Here is a 19,051-nt window from a genome sequence, read left to right on the forward strand (position 1 = left end):
TGCAACAGATCGCTGAATTTCAGGTCTGAAAACGCAAAATCACCTTCGTGTGGGAGGGGATATGCCGGCCCTATGAGTTCTACACCCTCGTGTGCATGCTTTTTCTGTTTGACTGCTGAACAGACCGTGTTCATGATATTCAGTGAAAAGAATTGATACAAGAAGTGTATTCAAATTATACCATTATATAGGCAAATTGTTCAATGATAGTCTACATCAAAATATACTGCAACCTTAAACAAGTGGGACTTTTTCATCACGTTAAAACACGCAAAAACATGTATCAAATTGCACCATTTGCAACATCAAAATGCAAAAAGTTCTCACCGTGGGAGGGGGGACACCCCCTCCCCTCCCCCCTCGCTCGCTCTGCTCGCTAGGGTTCAGTCGCGTTCATGATATTCAGTGAAAAGAATCGATACAAGAAGTGTATTCAAATTATACCATTATATAGGCAAATTGTTCAATGATAGTCTACATCAAAATATACTGCAACCTTAAACAAGTTAAACAAGTGGGACTGTTTCACGTCGATAAAACGCGCAAAAACATGCATCTAATTGCACCATTTACAACATCAAAATGCAAAAAGTTCTCACCGTGGGAGGGGGTACACCCCCCTCCCACACCCTCCCCTCCCCCCTCGCTCTCTCCGCTCTCTCGGGGTCAGTCGCGTTCATGATATTCAGTGAAAAGAAGTAATACAAGAAGCGTATTTAAATGATAGCATTTTATAGGCAAATTGTTCAATGATAATCTACATCAAAATATACTGCAACCTTAAACAAGTGGGACTGTTTCACGTCGATAAAACGCGCAAAAACATGCATCTAATTGCACCATTTGCAACATCACAATGCAAAAAGTTCTTACCGTGGGAGGGGGACACCCCCTCCCACACCCTCCCCTCCCCCCTCGCTTGCTCCGCTTGCTCGGGTTCAGTCGCGTTCATGATATTCAGTGAAAAGAAGTAATACAAGAAGTGTATTTAAAATCATACCATATTATAGGCAAATTATTCAATGATAATCTACATTAAAATATACTGCAACTTTAAACAAGTGGGACTGTTTTGACTCGTTAAAACGCGCAAAAACATGCATCAAATTGCACCATTTGCAACATCAAAATGCAAAAAGTTCTCACCGTGGAGGGGCACACCCCCCTCCCACACCCTCCCCTCCCCCTTCACTCGCTCCGCTCTCTCGGGTTCAGTCGCGTTCATGATATTCAGTGAAAAGAGTTAATACAAGAAGTGTATTTATCTTATAGCATTTTAAAGGCAAATTGTTCAATAATAATCTACATCAAAATAAACTGCTACCTTAAACAAGTGGGACTGTTTCACGTCGATATAACGCGCAAAAACATGCATCAAATTGCACCATTTACAACATCAAAATGCAAAAAGTTCTCACCGTGGGAGGGGGACACCCCCCTCCCACACCCTCCCCTCCCCCCTTCACTCGCTCCGCTCTCTCGGCCCCTCCCCTCCCCCCTTCGCTCTCTCCGCTCTCTCGGGTTCAGTCGCGTTCATGATATTCAGTGAAAAGAGTTAATACAAGAAGTGTATTTAACTTATAGCATTTTAAAGGCAAATTGTTCAATAATAATCTACATCAAAATAAACTGCTACCTTAAACAAGTGGGACTGTTTCACGTTGATATAACGCGCAAAAACATGCATCAAATTGCACCATTTACAACATCAAAATGCAAAAAGTTCTTACCGAGGGAGGGGGGACACCCCCCTCCCACACCCTCCCCCCCTCCCGCTCCGCTCGCTCGAGCTCGGTTGCTTCGCTCCCTCGCAGACTAACCGCCCCCCCTAAGATGAAATCCTGGCTACGCCGTTCTCTTACATTTCAAAAACATGCATACATAAACACATAAACATAAAGATTAATGCATTTAGAAATAAAATGTCACCACTTTAACAGTTTAATTCTTTATATTATAGACACACACACACACACATGTATACACACCATAAGTTGTTATCTTCTTGTACAATGTCACCACTCTTGTATGCCAAAACCATGCATACATAAACACACAAACATCTATAGTCTCTGTTTGAGAATGTCATCACTTGCACAGTTTAAAAGTATATAATATGCACGCACCCACACAATATATATCTTCTTGTACAATATCACCACTCTTACATTTCAAAACCATGCATACAAAAACACCAACATTTGTAAAATGTCAATGTATTGTTATCACTTTAAGAGTTAGAAAGATATGATATTCAAATGCACACCATTATTTGCAATCTTCAAGTCACCACTCTTTCTGTTCAAAACCATGCATACAAAACAAGCATTTATAGAGCTTCTTTGTATTTATAAGAAAATCATCTTATTTCGAGTTAGCAAGTATACATATTCACTACCACAAACACTCACCATTATTTCCAATCTGCACATCACCACTCTTACATTTCAAAACCATGCATATGCTTAAACACAAAAACATTAAGTTTCTATCAGAATGTCATCGCTTCAACACTTTACATACACACACCATTTATATATGTAATCTTCTTGTACAATGTCACCACTCTTACATTTCAAAACCATGCAAACAATGTACATAAACACTCACAGTTTGCTATAAAAATGTCACCCCTTTCACAGTTACAAATATATACACACATCATTAGATGCAATCTTCTTGTACAATGTCACCACTCTCACATTTCAAAACCATGCATAAAAATGTATGCACAAATACATACACGTATATAGATGAAGTTTCTTTGATCAGAATATACATTCAAACAATTTTGTTCTAGCAGAAAGGTATGTGCATTTTTTACGCACAATGTGAATGGTAAAATTGTTGCCATAACATCACACTTTCATCACATAAAAATATATTTTCCTGTGCAAAGAGCAAAAGAAGTCGCTTCTTTATATTTTAAACACAAAAAAGTAACCCCCAATAAAAATGACATACCTTTTTAATGAAAAATTGTTGAGTGAAATAACCGAGCAGAAGTGTTTCCATACTTGACTAGTTTTTCAATTAAAATGAGATTGTTCTGTTTAGTCATGCATGAGTTAGAACACATTAAATGCAAAAATGTCACATTTCAGAAATCGAAAGAGTATTTTTTGTTTTGTTTTTAAGGGCACAAGTGTAAGTTGTGTGCTCATTCATGTAACACTCAATTTCACACAGAAGTTAGTAAATACTAGTAGGTATAGAAACAATCCTGCCAAGTTTTTTTGTTTTTTTTTTTTACAACAATGTTTCATTAAAACCTGATGCCATTTTCCTCAGGGTTGACGGGAGTTATTTTTTTTTTTTTTTGTTGTGTTGATATTGCATCTTCTTTAAAGAGCACACATATTCTGTTCAGATGGTACAAACAATGGGAATCCTGTGAGACCTGAGACAATAATGGCAGATTTGTGAGCCGGCTCATCTTCAATGTACATTATGTAGCTTGTAGCTTCCATTTATAAGTGCAACCATTCTTTGTTTTTTGTTTTGCGCACTTGACGAAAAAGTTACAAGGGTGTATTCCATGGCAACCATTTACCATTGAGAGTGCGCAAAAGAAAACTGCGCATCTATTACATTTTGCTAGATAAAAATCACTGAAATATTTTTAGAGATAATGAATAAAGGCTAGGGGGAACTTACTTCTTTGAGGAGAGTACAGAAAGATTTCATATTATGTAAACAGTATGTTATTACATAGGGTATAGAACATATGTATTTGTACTCACTTTCTCCACTTCCTACATATTGTATGAAATCACAAAACTAATACAATTTGACTTATCTAGAAGGAATACTGATTGCTTACTGTGTCTTTCGTCTAATCAGGTGCCTCGTCATCAATGTCTATGTGTGAAGATGCCTGTCCCTCTCTTCTGTGACAGTATCCATGGGCTGTACGACAATTGGATAAATTATATGACAAAGTTTCGACAGGTCATCATTGGTTTTGAGAGCTAGCATAATGTGCAATGCTTAAGCCTACGCAAAACAACAACAACAAAACAAACAATGTCAGTACCCACTGGACCGACAAGAAAATTGAGCATGTATTACCTTTTGCTATTGCTAGCTAAAAATCACCATTTGATATTTGTAGAGATATATCATAAATAAAGGCTGGGGGGAGAGAACTTACTTCTTTGAGGAGTGTATACACAATACAAAAAGATTTGACATTTACTTGAACAGGAAGTATATTATTACATAGGGTATAGTACTAACTACACGCAACCGCACGTCTACCCTCTTGTAGATGTTGTCATTTTCAGCGGTGGGTGTACGTTTCCTTTATGAATATCTTTATTCATTGTAGAAAACTGAAATATTTAGATAAGGAATCCCCATAGTTTATGATAGTCATTCAATAATCAGTATGCGTTTTTTTTTTTACTACGTCAAAAACCCACCGAAATCCGTGATTAAAATCAGGTCTGTAAGCATCCGTATTGCTGCACTCCTCATCTTCTGCGTGTTATTTGAATGGCAATCACTCTCGTATACTACAACGTAGCGAGTCAGAAAAGTTCATATGACCTAGTCGAGGCGGAAGTGATGACCTTGTCGGAGCGAAGGGATGCAGCAAAGGTCAGATCATGAGAGCAGCGCACGCTGAAATACATGTACGTAGCAGACAACAAGCTTTACGTAACACACAAAACGCAAGGGCGTACGTAAAATGTTACCACGGTGCTTCCGGTTGAGAGTTCGTGGTAGTTCGTTGATTTTGTGAATCATCGCACAATCTACTCCGAAAAATTCAACAATAAGGTCTGGATACCAACAAAACACCAAATTCAACTCAATCATCAGCAAAATATGATGTAGGTGAGTGGTAAAAATTATCTTACTGTTAAAATCAAACAAAATAAAAGACATTTTATGTGATTTTGCCGTCAAAAGCGACGATCGTTTACAACATTAATAAACACTATATGTCAGACTGCTGTGCGAAGCACAGCGGTTTGGTTAGGCTAGATAGTACATGTATTTGTACTCAGTTTCTCCACTTCCTACTGGTACATACTGTATTAAATCACATGTTGTGCATAATTATGCAATGTCACCACTCTAAATACAATTTAAAGTTACATGTACATGCATATTATGCTTAGACATACAAACATGTACATGAAGTTTCTATGTATTAGAATGGCATCACTCGTTCTCTATCATTGTTTTTTCCCCAACGCTTAGAAATATGATATTAAGTGCTTTATAAACGTTATGTATTATTATTATTATTATTATTATCATTATTTAACAGATCACAAGTATAAATACACACACACTTGCTTTTTGCAATCTTCTTGTCATTGTAACCACTCGTGCACTCTTACATTTCAAAGCCATTATGCCTACTTATAAACAGCTGTGGAGTGTGGTACTTTGCTAGTGGAAGAAGATAAGGAGAAGGATAAAAAGGAGAATGAATAGTACACTATACCCATAACAAACCAGAACAGGAAGGAGGATTAGTAGCTGTAGCACCCGAGTGCAAAGAAAGCTGCTGAAAAGACAGATGGTCGGAATGAACAGGAGAGAAATTGAAGACTAAGGTAACAGAACATGAAAAGCATGACAATGATGTAACTGTTAGAGGAGGAAGGGAACAAAGGAGAATTAATGGTGAAACAGATGATGGAACTAGAACTAGAAAAGGATAGCATGAAGAAGGGGAAGAAAATGGTTAATGGCTGACTACCGTATTATCATTATTGTTATTATTTCATTCATAAAAATTTGTGCATGATAGCAGAACAGAACACTTTGTTCATATCACTGCAAAATGCGTCAGAATTCTAGCCTGCTCTACGCTAGGCACTTTCTTCTGTAGAACCAGTATACGGCAGCATCTCTACGTGATCTGGTGTCTGGTGATTTGCACATTTTTGGTGCGGTGAGCTGAGAGGCGGCGTGCAAGAAGAGGCCAGGTAGGCCATTGAGGAGTGGTCACCTACTACAATTTGTTATGTATGGGACTGAAGACTGGTTTGTCAGCTTGTCGCGCACAAGTTTGCAGGATTCAATCTCCCCAAACTTCCCAAACAGAGACTTCATCTCATCCTGGGCCATGTTCTGTGGCAAGTAGTTGACGATAAGATTCGTCTTGCTGTCTTCGTCAGGAACGTTTGTCACTACCGGCTTCATGATCCCACCATTTTGCATCGCAGGATCGACAACCGTCTAGTTCTGCCGTCGCGACGTTATGTTATCATCTCTCTCTTTGCTTTCTCACGCGGAGTTGGAGGTTAATGTAGACTCGATCCCTCAACGCTGACCGACCGAATACTCCTCCACGTTTGCCCCATCAGCGTATGGTCGAGGATATTTGCTTCGAAGTCAAAAGGATTTATTCTCTTCCTTCCATCGCTAATGACCCATCCAGCTACAGAGGAATCTCGCTGACCCCAACACTGTCTAAGCTTCTGGAAACAACTCTGAAGCCGAAGATAGAAGACTCTTTAACAGGAGTCAGTATCCCAGACGAACTCCAGTTTGGATTCCAAGCGACCAGATCCTGTGTGCTTACATCAATCACCCTTCAGCTGATCCTAGAACTCAACTCTGTCCGAAAAAAACCAACATACCTAGCCCTCCTAGATGCAGCCAAAGCCTTTGACTGTGTATGGCATTCTGGCTTATTCCAGAAGCTCTCCACCACACCAATCCCATCTGAAGTCCAACGCACTCTTGCCGAAATGTACAAAGGAGCAGCTAGTCGGGTCCTGTGGAAAGGTGAAGTCAGCTCCACTTTCCCACTCCAGAAAGGAGTTCGACAAGGAGGAATCCTCTCCCCCCTTCTATACAACACCTTCATAGATGGGCTCATAAAGGTGCTGAGAGGAGAGTACAGAAAGATTTCATATTACGTAAACAGTATGTTATTACATAGGGTATAGAACATATGTATTTGTACTCACTTTCTCCACTTCCTACATATTGTATGAAATCACAAAACTAATACAATTTGACTTATCTAGAAGAAATACTGATTGCTTACTGTGTCTTTCGTCTAATCAGGTGCCTCGTCATCAATGTCTATGTGTGAAGATGCCTGTCCCTCTCTTCTGTGACAGTATCCATGGGCTGTACGACAATTGGATAAATTATATGACAAAGTTTCGACAGGTCATCATTGGTTTTGAGAGCTAGCATAATGTGCAATGCTTAAGCCTACGCAAAACAACAACAACAAAACAAACAATGTCAGTACCCACTGGACCGACAAGAAAATTGAGCATGTATTACCTTTTGCTATTGCTAGCTAAAAATCACCATTTGATATTTGTAGAGATATATCATAAATAAAGGCTGGGGGGAGAGAGCTTACTTCTTTGAGGAGTGTATACACAATACAAAAAGATTTGACATTTACTTGAACAGTAAGTATATTATTACATAGGGTATAGTACTAACTACACGCAACCGCACGTCTACCCTCTTGTAGATGTTGTCATTTTCAGCGGTGGGTGTACGTTTCCTTTATGAATATCTTTATTCATTGTAGAAAACTGAAATATTTAGATAAGGAATCCCCATAGTTTATGACAGTCATTCAATAATCAGTATGCGTTTTTTTTTTATTACGTCAAAAACCCACCGAAATCTGTGATTAAAATCAGGTCTGTAAGCATCCGTATTGCTGCACTCATCTTCTGCGTGTTATTTGAATGGCAATCACTCTCGTATACTACAACGTAGCGAGTCAGAAAAGTTCATATGACCTAGTCGAGGCGGAAGTGATGACCTTGTCGGAGCGAAGGGATGCAGCAAAGGTCAGATCATGAGAGCAGCACACGCTGAAATACATGTACGTAGCAGACAACAAGCTTTACGTAACACACAAAACGCAAGGGCGTACGTAAAATGTTACCACGGTGCTTCCGGTTGAGAGTTCGTGGTAGTTCGTTGATTTTGTGAATCATCGCACAATCTACTCCGAAAAATTCAACAATAAGGTCTGGATACCAACAAAACACCAAATTCAACTCAATCATCAGCAAAATATGATGTAGGTGAGTGGTAAAAATTATCTTACTGTTAAAATCAAACAAAATAAAAGACATTTTATGTGATTTTGCCGTCAAAAGCGACGATCGTTTACAACATTAATAAACACTATATGTCAGACTGCTGTGCGAAGCACAGCGGTTTGGTTAGGCTAGATAGTACATGTATTTGTACTCAGTTTCTCCACTTCCTACTGGTACATACTGTATTAAATCACATGTTGTGCATAATTATGCAATGTCACCACTCTTACAATTCAAAGTTACATGTATGCATATTATGCTTAGACATACAAACATGTACATGAAGTTTCTATGTATTAGAATGGCATCACTCGTTCTCTATCATTATTTTTTCCCCAACGCTTAGAAATATGATATTAAGTGCTTTATAAACGTTATGTATTATTATTATTATTATTATCATTATTTAACAGATCACAAGTATAAATACACACACACTTGCTTTTTGCAATCTTCTTGTCATTGTAACCACTCGTGCACTCTTACATTTCAAAGCCATTATGCCTACTTATAAACAGCTGTGGAGTGTGGTACTTTGCTAGTGGAAGAAGATAAGGAGAAGGATAAAAAGGAGAATGAATAGTACACTATACCCATAACAAACCAGAACAGGAAGGAGGATTAGTAGCTGTAGCACCCGAGTGCAAAGAAAGCTGCTGAAAAGACAGATGGTCGGAATGAACAGGGGAGAAATTGAAGACTGTCTAAGGTAACAGAACATGAAAAGCATGACAATGATGTAACTGGTAGAGGAGGAAGGGAACAAAGGAGAATTAATGGTGAAACAGATGATGGAACTAGAACTAGAAAAGGATAGCATGAAGAAGGGGAAGAAAATGGTTAATGGCTGACTACGGTATTATCATTATTGTTATTATTTCATTCATAAAAATTTGTGCATGATAGCAGAACAGAACACTTCGTTCATATCACTGCAAAATGCGTCAGAATTCTAGCCTGCTCTACGCTAGGCACTTTCTTCTGTAGAACCAGTATACGGCAGCATTTCTACGTGATCTGGTGTCTGGTGATTTGCACATTTTTGGTGCGGTGAGCTGAGAGGCGGCGTGCAAGAAGAGGCCAGGTAGGCCATTGAGGAGTGGTCACAGAGGCCTACTACAATTTGTTATGTATGGGACTGAAGATTTGCCGTCGTTGCTACAATACGGACACGCAGTGGTGTTGCCTATTTCACGAGTATATCTTACCTTAAAAAAAATAAAATTTAGGCCTATCCAGTAGTCATCACTAACTTACCTTTTCCTTCCGAAGACACAGCAGATGAACAATGTCTCGTGCGAGTTGAGAGAGACGTCTACGTCTAGCTAGCTTCACACCTCCCCAGCAGTCAATTTTCTTCGTCATGTTAGCTAAGACTAGCGATCGCCGGGTCGCCCAGCGATATTTGCGAGATGACGTCACGCGGCGTACGCGTACGCGTAGGTAGAGCTCCACATAACTGGTGACATCTCCGACGGAAAATTTATGGGGAATACCCGGGTGTAAGTGAGAGATGGCGCTGTTCAATTTTTCTCCTCTGTCGGGGTATTTGCTTGTTCCTATCCAATTGATGACTATGCTCAGAAAACAGTATGATTTGAAAATTGACTCCATAGGGGGTTCCTCTTCGTAAATTTATGCTCAGTTACAACCGATGACGTCACCAGTTGTCTGTGTGTCACCAGTTTGAAGGTGTGTATCTATATGCATGTCATCGGTTGTAATGGGTGCACAAGTGCACACACACACACACACACACACACACACACACACATCAGGCCTCGACACTTTTTTCCCTTCCGGTAAATATCGCTAACTACAGGAGTGCGTTCTCTGTGACCCAACCTTAATAGACGTTAATTGAAAACCAATACTCTTTGTCTTGCAAAGGCCTTGCCTTTTCATGGGTTGTAATCATCAGTGCAATATTGATTGACGCTGTTGGCTGTTGGTGCAAGACAGAAGGTAGCAGGTAGAGAATTTCGATAATGACCCTTCCGACAGTATCCACTTCACAACTGACCAGTGTTTCCTCCAGTTAGATGATTTTGATTTTGCATAAATGATGTATATAGTATGACAATGAAATGCTCATAAAGCCATTTGTTTGTTATTTTCTTTATACTATGTTATAGATACATGTGCATTGTACTATCATTTCTGGGCACTTTATTGTTCCGCGGAGGAATATGTAATTAAAGAGTTCGACAAGATGACCGACATCGACCAAACACCTTGTTTGAGAGTCTGGGTATTTTTGGTGGTTATATGATGGTTCGTTAGTCCAAGTTAACCTTTGTAACAACTACGAGGACGCAATCAATAATGACAATAATGATTATGTTCACATAGTGCCTAGAGCGAGAGTGACAATATTTACGAAATGATAGCTATCACATTACATATACGTATAGTCATTACGTGCATATCCATTAAAAACAAATGAGACTAATCTTGCTGTTGTATGAAAAAAGAGGAAACGGAACTCTAAAAGTATCATATTAGAATTCATAAGAGCTACATTTTTCTCTCAGGAAACCCAATTGGGGGAAAAAAGTTTTGGTTTTATTTTGATATTTTCTAGACAAAGTAGGTAGGCAACAGAATCTACTTGAATCCAGAAAGATACAATGAGCATTACCTCCTTACCACAGACTTGATCACTATTGTGAAAAGCAAGAATGACAACATGGATACTGTTGTCATAATAAACGATTACATTAAAATGATTACTGAGCAACCGAAGCAAGGGTATCCTGGTTCGCTTTGGGATGAATATTTGTACATCACATTCCGCCTTTATTAATGTAACACACACGTTAATGTAACACACACACACACACACGCGCGCGCGCGCACACACACACACACACACATGTTACTGTAACACACACGTTCGCTTGGGTATGGATATTTGTACACATTCCGCCTTAAATGTGACTCATACACCAATGTAACACACAAATTTAAGCGCAATCATCAATTATTTTAACACTATATAATTCACATACTTCTGATGAATTAAGGATTAATTCTTAAGTAAATGCCAGGGCCACCGCTCTCTTTTTCTTCCAAAAATCAAAATTCTTTGTTCAGTCTTACTTACATTTCTCCAACTGTAATACATTAAAAAGGAGAAGGGTGAGATGGGAGTGGGGATAAAAAGAAGAAAATATCAAGCGATCTTAACACTTTCCAAATTTTGCGAATGTAATCTTAGCTTACTATCTTCGAGAACTACATTGTATTTCTTTTCCTCTTCCCTATGTATGTTTAAAAAGTGTTTTGTCCAATGAGTGACGGAAGAGCTTCCCCTTTACAAGTATAAAGTTTGCTTAACCATGAATATATGATTTCATCCTGGTATACCAACGTGAATATTAGTCTTCATTAATTCATTCATTCATCTATTCATTTTTTTCCATCTCCAACTAAACGTCTAACTTGTCAAAATACATTTTTTTTAAACAGAAGTGCATGATAATAATGTGACATTACAGAGTATAATAAGTGAAATTGCCATTTGCAAGGAAAGTAAAAAAAAGAACTACAAAAACTATTTGAAAATATGAATATGCTGGAGATTGGGAGGAATGACTGTAGCGTCTATTCGAAGAAAAAAAAAACAATTACGTAACGTAATTGACCTGCTATTTATATGAATGAAAAGCGGGGTCGCAAAACCAAATGACATAAACTAAGAATACAAACCTAGGAACCAGCCCTAAAGAAACACCCGGACAAATTTCAACACTAAGTCGCTGTCATGCAGAAAAGAAATTAGGAAAGAAGGGGAAGAAGAGGATAAGAGAAAGAGACGAAGAAAAGCTGATAACACGGTGTAAAATAAAAAAGGTTGATGGAGAAGACAAAAAGTGAAGGATGAATAAGAAGCTACTGAGCTATCTAAGCTTAATGTTTAAGAATTGCAGTTAAAAGTTCTTTTGCAACCATTGACAAATCAGCACATTTTAAAAATAATTTGAATGTATAAAACAATTTATTCAAAAATAAAGATCAGATGCATGTTTGTTGATATCTACAAAAGAAAATATTATACTTTGAATCAATTTTGAAAGAGTTTGAACCTTGGACCACTTTAGAGCTACAACAGTGGCTATTCCTAAATTTTGGTCCAACAAATGTAAACGTATAAATTGAGTAAAAATAGTCCTAGTTAAAGGCAAATGAAATTCATTAGCCGTGGCGGATCCAGAGGGGGGCGCCTCTCTCTCTCTATTTTTGTTAAAACAAAAGAAATAAAAAGAAAAATGAGGGGGGAGGACGTGTGTCTCCCTTTTAATTTTGTAAAGGAGCCTCCCCTTTACGCGGAATTCCTGGATCCGCCCCTGATTAGAGTGATGGGTTGGGTATCTGTGAAAGGAGTTATTTTCAAGATGCACCCGTGAAGGTGGGAGGTGTTAAGTTACTGCTGAGTTTATATAATAAGTTGACCAAGATGATAATCATAATAATGAAGATAAGTTTTCTTTAAAAACTTATTTTCGGAAAATAAAACGCCAGTACGAGATCTCCAAGATACATTTCAAATTATTTGAAGGACTTTTTATTTCTTGGAGACGTATAATACAGTCTATCAAGATAGATTGAATGAATGTTTCCCCAAGCTATGATACCGTTATTAAGATAAGGCAGAATCAAAGTTGAGTATAACAGTATAGCATTAAAAGAGCGGGGGTGGGAAAACAAAACTTAACTTCGTTGATGACACCAATATTTCGAGATACTGTAACACCATCAATATGTGGCTTCCATGCACGAAAGTTTGTCGATTGTCAGACCTAAGAATTTGGTTAATGTGGCTACATCTATTACTATGTCATCTAATACTAGGCCTATATTATTAAGAAGATTATTTAAAGAATTACTGGAAAACATACACTTGTTTTTGAAAAGGTTTCTGTTTGAACTTGTTCAATGAATTAACTTTTGAAGTTCTAGATTTAAGGTTTCCAACCAAAGTGTTGGGATATGAGAGAAATACGCTTGAGCTGTCTTCCCAATCTATATCTTCCAATTCAAATAATTTTGACTTATCTATATCTTACTGCCATAATACTTTCACTTTTACACAATCTCAGAATAAATGCAAATGTGTTTCTATCCCTTGCTTACAAGAAAAACATGCATTATTCGTCACAAAGTCAAACTGAAAAAAATGTTCCTTACTCTATACAACTCCATTAAGAAATTTAAATTAACATAATTGTGTTTACTGCTTTCCAGGGTACAAAATTTAAACTTTGCTTCATGCATTATGATGCGAAAACCTGAACATTACGAGTTAAAGTTCAAAATGTGACACTGACATACCGTCCTGGGTTATGACTTTTGACTGTCGTTTATCCTTCAATCATTTTCGTTGGCAGTCTTGTTTTTCGTGTGTATTGTTAAAGTAAATGGTTAGGAAATAATGTGTAACGATACAGTTTACGAGAGAAAGTAAAAATATGTCGGCTTAAAGTTAGTTAACCATCAAAATAAAGAATCGACAATATCTGACTAATTTTAATGAAAAATTCATGAAATTGTGCGAACAAAGACGAATTTGATCTTCACATTCTGCAATCCGTCAGCGGGAGGGACGAATTTGAATGACAATTGATGATTCTGAATGCTATGTCTTCGAATATGTTTGACGAAAAACGAATTACAATGACAATTGACGAAATTGAAGTTAGGATTTGAGTTCCACGTGCTTCTCGGGACGAAATTGAATAATAAATCTTTGAAATTGAATGACAAAAGTGCGAAAATGGATGGGAAAACCTATAGTATCGTGACATTAGTCTATACGAAAGCATGAAACAATGGTCCCAATGCTGTAAAAAGGAACTGAGGAGAAATGGATTTTTCTTTAAATCTACAACTATCAATAAACTATTAAGATCTTACTGCTTGTTTATCACTGTTTCCACAAAATTGCTCCTTCTTACCTTTCAGAGCTCCTTGTAAAATATGAGCCTATGAGAGTTTTTAGGTCATCACGGGAGGATCTATATGTGATACCCTCCATTTCAATTATACTACTATGGCAAACGTAGTTTCAGGCATGCCCCCCCCCCCCCAGAACTGTGGAACAACATCCCAAGCGATATAAAACATGCGAGTTCCATCAATAAGTTCAAAACGCATTTAAAAACGTATCTGCTCAGAAAGTAACACAGTGATTGTAGATAATGATTTATGCAGCATTTTATTGTTTCTGTAATATCTTTTTCTGTTTATCTCTTTGTTTCCCCTCTAAAGCGCATAGAGACCTTGCCAAAGGTATTACGCGCTATATAAGAATGGTGATAATAATAATGATAATGATAATATTTATATCTTTGCTTAAACAGGAAATACCATGATAATCGTCTATCATTCGAATGGCTTCGCTAATATTCCGGTTTTTCCTTTTACCCCACTTGATCTGAGTTAATTATTTATCTTTCATTCTATTTGCTAAAAGTTTAGAAAAAATATATAGTTTCCATTCAATAAAGTAATTAGTCTGTAATTATGTCTATTCCTAGGATCTTTAATAACCTTTCCTGTTAAGGTTATCACACCTTATCTCTTAGATGAAGAGAGCCCCCTACACCCCTCCCATCGCGAACATCAACTAAAATTCCCCTTACAATAAAAGTTTCAAGCACACAAATACAGCTTCATTGCACAACATTGGGCACTTCTTTGCATACCCTCTGTTTACATATTCATTTACAGGTGGGACTGCAATAGTTCTTCGCTGTTGAGATAAAATGTAAAGTTGGAATGACATGAAATGGGATGAGCAAACTGATTGCTCTAATGCAATGTGGTATATAAGTTGTGCATTGACGAAGGTTGGTTTAAACTAAGCATATAGAATCGTCAACAGAAACCTAAGTCGCAATGAATATGACAATAAGTGCCTCTAATAACATACATTCAATCAGGTGGCAGTTATTGCCTTTTAGTCCCTGTCTGTACCCGTCAGGATAAAATAAGGCATACCCAAATGACTTTATTCGCCACCGTCCATGTTTAATGGTAATGACGCTCAATGCATGGCACATCTGAATCTGGGAAATCCCACGGATTTAACTGAGTTGGAGGATACGGCATTATTCAGTGCACATTATAACGACCAACCTCAATATTGGTTCGATTAGCAGAGAGACTCCACGGGGAAGGAGTTATCTTGCGCTAATTTAGATATTTTCCCTTCTCTTGATTGAATAATCGGAGGATAGAGAAAAACTGCTCGATCAAATAGCCACCTCATTTCATTTCATTTTATAATTCATTTGTCTTTCGCATATCATTTTGTTATGTATGCCTGGAAAAAAAAAAGTATTTTGTTGATGGAAATGAAACAAAATTCACTTAAGTTCAAGTCACGTATTTGTATGGTAAGCGATCTCATTCGACGGAATTTTATGTAGGCTTCTACAAAACAAAATGGAATGGAAATCAGTTCACTTTGGAATTCAAGAAACATGTTATGGCCATTTGATGTCTTTTTGTGTCGTTGTTGTTGCAATAATGCTTCTTGTAATATTGATGGACAAATCTCATTTGAACAGCCAGGCCAGATGATGAGAGCAAAAAATATTTGACATCAATGTTCTCTCAAATACTATACAAGGTCATTATTTTGACGCTGTCTCATTAACTCGAAAACAAATCTATTTGTGATATCTATACATGTCTGCATAGCTTCCATTATTTTGAGTTGACATCGGCTATTCCGTCTTTTTTCTTCCTTTTTTTCTTTCTTTCTGGGATATAGTAACTAAAATGCGAGGAAAAGTAGAACGTGTAAAATATTAGTGTCTATTTAAACTTGCTTAGTCATGGTATGATTTCACGATAAAGATCTTAGTGGAGTTAAGGTTTCCTAGAGCGAGGGAAAAAATCGATACTTTTTTTTTTTTTTTTTTTTTTGCCGGCAGTATGGTTTGCACAAAATAATGGGTTCTGGAGTTACTCATCAGAAAGATAAAATGTATTCCATGTAACCATCAGCGGATGCTAAATGCGTACGAGATTATGAAGCCCGAATCGACATATTGTTAACAATACTTTGAATAACTCGCACATCAGTTCCTATCAAACGCTGATGAAGTAAATGTGTCTACTCTCACACCAAAAGAGATGTTATACGCACTACATCGGCACTTTATAAAGCTGTTGCCAAAGAAGTGACGGCATTTATGTAACTTAGACGTAATCTAGTTAACGCATCCTTCAATACTATCGAAAAGAAGCGAAGGGTAGGATATTGTTCATCATAGCATGACAGTGTTTTTGTAAAGCAAATTGAACGATAAATGCAGTTCCTGAGGACTGCACGCCAATTTGAATTATTCTATTGAATTTACACTTCCTTATTTCTCGCGGAATAACCAATACGGAAAGGAATCATGGGGTTTACGTGGGACTTCGGATTTTCGACTCAGTTGACATTCTCTGAAACAAGATTAAAGCACTCCTCTTCCAATTTTCTGCAGTTCATTGAGGATGGGATAAAGGATCCAAAAACTTCCCTAAATCGTATCGCCAAGCATTTCACGCGTAAATAGTGTTTAATTTCGCTTGCTATATTAGTATAGTCTGTTGTTACTTTGGGTAGAGAGCAGATTAATTGCTACCGACTCATTGGCGTCCTCGCGCTCCATGTATCTAGCGGGACTCGTCCGAACGCGTTCATCCTGTTCAAAAGTCGCATCTCATCCGTCGCCGCTAATTTTCACCCGAGAATAATCAATGAGCAGGTTGGAGTCGTTAATGACGATCACGTTGCAAACGCGCCATTAACGGATGGAAGCGCTGAAATGCCACCAACTGACTGAGGCGGTGGTGGCAATAACAATTCTACTCTGCTTTATGCTGCCTGCATCGCAACAGTTATATGCCACGGCATGTAAATTGAATTAGAATCCTAATAAGATGATGCATTAAAAGCTACCTGCGTGAAGGCCTGATACACCAGGTTCCCTCCAGTATATACCAAGTGGTGCTAAAGGTATTATCACCATCACAATGAGGGCAGTCTATCGAGAAGCGGAAGTTTGAGCCTGAAATATCTTATTTTATGCTTCTACACTCAATTATGTATCATACCTGCCTACTGGAATGTACGAGCTAACGTGATATGAGGGCCGAAGTTTGCTTCTTTTTTTCTCTTTCTCTCTAGAAAACTAATGGCGGTGCAAGGATTTTTAGCTCATGTTATAGAACATACTTGTATAGATACATCTTTGTCAGGAAACGGAGGAGTGGGGTAGAGTGATAAACGTTAAAGAGTTCTCAATATTCTTCTCGCCTGCATTCGTATAGTTTGAGGGAATTTTGTGCGCCAAAATGTCAACAGTCCTTCACTATGTAACCAGGGCTCTGAACCTACACACACAATTATGGAGTTACTCACAGCATGTTGTTATTGTCTTGGTGCGTATATGTGTTTATATAATATTTTGTTGGTAGGTTGGTTGGTCTATTTAGTTCCGTATACACGCACAAACGTGCGTGACGGTTGTGTCGTTGCTTTTTCGTCTTGATACGTCAAATGTCACATATTTACGGCGAATGTACATAATTTGGAATATACTTTATTTCTTTTTGCTTTTCCCCTTTTCCCTTTTAAAACATAAATGTAGAGGCCTACCAGCTTTTTTTATACATATAATATTATTCTCGAAAGGTTGATCAAAAAGGTAGAAAATGCAATTTTTCTATGAAAAATGAAAATGAAGTTTCGAAAATGAATGAGAAAAGACGGACCCCAAAATTTATTCATATGTTTGTTTGTGTGTTTGTTTTTATTTATTTATTTATTTATTTATTCATTTATTTATTTATTCATTTATCTGTTTATTTATTCATTTACTTGTTTATTTATTTGGTCATTTATTCGGTCTTCTTTAAATTCACAGGGTAGTCTGATTCAGGACTGAGGGGCCTGCTTTACAATAAAGCCCTGTGACGTTAAAATACATCGCACAATAATAGGTTTCAGAAGTAAAAACAAGAACAATGAACGCCATATAAAACACTAAGAGAGAGAGAGAGAGAGAGAGAGAGAGAGATAAAGAGAGAGAGAGATAAGAGAGAGAGAGATAAAGAGAGAGAGAGAGAGAGAGAGAGAGAGAGCGTTGAAACATAAAATATTGCAGCAACCAGAAAAAAAAAAAACAAACAAACAACCCAGTTAATCCTTAAAATGTTGTAAGCATATAAGACCACTATATTAAAAAAAAAAAAACACTCACATAATCGGGGTAAAAATATTGCAAATAATTAGCTTTAAAATCCTGAGTATGATAAACAAAAACGAACAAATTAACCAAAAAAATACAAAGAGCCACGTTTCAATAAAACTGCATACCAAACACGAAACACAACACAACACAATAAACATTTCTTCCTTAATGTAAAGCTAATAGTGTTTGTGTAAAAAGTAAGTGTAAAAATATGACAAAGCGAGACACAGTACAAGATAAAAAGAAACAATAGAAGTTACTATCATTAAAAAACATGAATTGAATATTGAGTCTACGAATTTGTCTGTGAATATTGAATATTTACTGGCAGTTTGTTTAAAAGCGAGCATGCGAAATATGAAAAAGATCGTTTCTTAAAATCAAATTGTATTTTTGAAGTATAAAATAGATTATTCATATCGCGTATCTGGAGTTATATATATTGCACGTGGCGATTGGAAACAATGTAGTCCCGATATGACGGTGCAAGCACATTCCTGGTTTTGAAAATCGCAACACAGTACTGATACTTAATTCTTTGTTTAACCGTCTTCCATTTAGTGAGGAGCATCAAGACATCTTTTGATGTGTCCAAATCAGCGTTTAGCACTTATTGGGCGAACTTATTCTAACTTCTCTGAAGCCTTAACATCAAAGTTTTGGAACAAGTGCCCCAAATGATACAAAATGATACAATCGTAATCAATATGAGGTAATATCATATTATAATATAACTGTTTCAAAATT

The 19,051-nt window shown here is 37.3% G+C and overlaps 1 protein-coding gene and 1 long non-coding RNA gene across 2 annotated transcripts in view; one reads left to right on the plus strand and one right to left on the minus strand.

Moving 5' to 3' along the window:
* Positions 1–19,051, plus strand: part of LOC139744019 (gamma-aminobutyric acid type B receptor subunit 2-like) — a 77,966-nt gene that overhangs the window by 32,190 nt on the left and 26,725 nt on the right. The gene's annotated exons all lie outside the window — the stretch shown is intronic.
* LOC139744021 (uncharacterized) lies at positions 3,745–9,815 on the minus strand. Its single transcript, XR_011711797.1, has 3 exons — positions 9,309–9,815; positions 7,019–7,104; positions 3,745–3,909 (listed from the first exon to the last, which is right to left on the minus strand). It is a non-coding gene; the product is annotated as an uncharacterized lncRNA (long non-coding RNA).

Source organism: Diadema antillarum, unplaced genomic scaffold (genome assembly GCF_040938485.1).
Source record: "Diadema antillarum isolate AM-2024a unplaced genomic scaffold, OU_Dant_1.0 seq00001129_RagTag, whole genome shotgun sequence".
Classification (NCBI taxonomy): Eukaryota; Metazoa; Echinodermata; class Echinoidea; order Diadematoida; family Diadematidae; genus Diadema; species Diadema antillarum.